Source organism: Citrus clementina, unplaced genomic scaffold (assembly GCF_000493195.1).
Source record: "Citrus clementina cultivar Clemenules unplaced genomic scaffold, Citrus_clementina_v1.0 scaffold_9, whole genome shotgun sequence".
Classification (NCBI taxonomy): Eukaryota; Viridiplantae; Streptophyta; class Magnoliopsida; order Sapindales; family Rutaceae; genus Citrus; species Citrus x clementina.
In genome coordinates, this window is record NW_006261964.1 from 19764961 (window position 1) to 19767115 (window position 2155).

Sequence of the window (2155 nt, forward strand, 5' to 3'; positions counted from 1 at the left end):
TTTTCTGATGGTGCTAGTTGTTCAACTCTTGACTTCCATTTATTAGTGTCCATGGATGGTGCTGAGTCAAGTAGGGCGTTGACCTCATCAACCGATCTGTCAATATCAAAATCCAAACCAAAGTGAGTTAAACACGTTTGTAAAGGATCATCACTAAGGTTTGAAATAAAAGTATTATCAACTATTGTTTCTATTAAATCCACATCAACAATTCCATCATCTGCACTGTGAGGTTGTTTGGCAATGTTGAAAATGTTTAGCTCCATAGTCATGTTGCTGAAGGACAACTGCATATTTCCAGTCCTGCATTGAATGTGAGCATCCGCAGTTGCCAAGAAAGGTCGGCCTAGAATAATGGGGATGTGCTTTATTAAATCCTGTATTGGTTGAGTGTCAATTACAATGAAATCAACAGGAAAATAAAACTTGTCTACTTGGATAAGCACGTCCTCCACAATGCCACGAGGTATTTTCGTGGACCGATCTGCAAGTTGTAACACCACTGGAGTTGGGTGTAATTCTCCAAGTCCAAGTTTCAAAAATACTGAGTAAGGCAACAGATTTATACTAGCTCCTAAATCCAACAAAGCATTCTCAATTGTGTGGTTCCCTATACTACATGAGATAGTGGGGGAGCCTGGGTCTTTGCATTTTAGAGGAATTTTATGTTGGAGTATAGAACTAACGTTTTCTGTTAAAAATGCCTTCTTTTGAACATGAATATTTCTCTTTTTAGTACAAAGGTCTTTAAGAAATTTGGCATAAGATGGAACTTGTTTAATAGCATCAAGCAAAGGGATGTTAACACTTACCTGTTTGAAGATTTCAAGAATCTCACCTGTTGATTTTCCCTTCTTGCCTTTAGCTAACCTATGAGGAAATGGAGCTTTGGGAACGTATTCTCGTGGGTTGGTTTCTTCTTTCTCCTCCGGTGATGAGTCGTCATCATTTATAGGTACAATTTGATTTTCTTTTGTCACCGGCATCTCCACTTTATTGTCGACTTCTTTTCCTTTTCGCAAAGTCATGACTGGTACTTGCTTCATGTACTCCTTTAGGATTAGGCACTGGTTGACTTGGAAACTTACCTTTCTCAACGGTCATTGCCAAGGTCTGAACTGAAGAAGCTAGTTGTCCCACCATCTTCTCAAGGCTTGAAACTGATTGGGCTTGTGAATTGAAGCCTGCTCTTAACTCATTTCGTAGTCCATCAATGGTGCGGTTCTGTTGTTCAATCGTAGAGTGAGTAACATTCTTGAAATTCTAGAATGCATCCTCCCATGGTCTGGGTTGAGAGTAGTTCTGGTTCTGATTGTATGGTCTGAATGGTGGCTGAGAGGCTTGAGGAACTTGAGGAATTTGTTGCATTGGTGAAGCTGGAGCTGCTGGTCCATTCTATTGGAATCCTTGAGACCATGAAAAATTAGGGTGGTCTCTCCATCCAGGGTTATATGTGTTGGAGTATGGGTTGTAATTGGATGGTTTTCTCATTACACCTATGGCATTGACTTGATCTGAGTATGAGTCAAGGTCATGTGGTTCAGTTGATTTAGCAGTCGATAACGATGCTATTTGTCGAGCAAGACCTTCAACCATCTCCTTGACTTCTTTGATTCCCGAAGTTGACTCACCAATTTGAACCTCATTTACTCCCTTAATTCTTCTAGTATTCCTGAGTGATCGACTCCGTTGTTGGGAATTATCCGCTTGTCGCTGGAAGAATTCCCAAATCTCTGATGCACTTTTTGACATTAGCTCTCCTCCACTTGTTGCCATTAGCCATTCTTGCACATTCGGCATTAATCCCTCCAAAAAGTATTGGCATTGGTGCCATTTCTCGCACCCATGATGTGGACACTTTAAGAGTAGCCCATTGAATCGCTCCCATGTTTCGAAAAACTGCTCGTCTTCTCTCTGGGTAAACTCCGAGATTTCCCTGCGAATAACATTGGTTTTATGCACTGGGAAATATTTATTCAAAAATTTAGTTACCATTTGTTCCCATGATGTAATGCTATTAGCAGGCAAAGTATTTAACCATGAACGAGCTCTATCCTTGAACGAGTTCTATCCTTTAAAGAAAATAGGAATAATCTGAGTTTAACATCATCGTCTGAAAATTTTTCATATTTAAAAGTTTGACAAATGGCATGAA

At 39.9% G+C, this 2155-nt stretch overlaps 1 non-coding gene across 1 annotated transcript; it reads left to right on the plus strand.

The window, feature by feature from the left end:
- The first annotated feature begins 1840 nt into the window (after positions 1-1840).
- LOC112095496 lies at positions 1841-1944 on the plus strand. The gene has a single exon (XR_002903870.1). It is a non-coding gene; the product is annotated as a small nucleolar RNA R71 (small nucleolar RNA).
- The last annotated feature ends 211 nt before the right edge of the window (positions 1945-2155 follow it).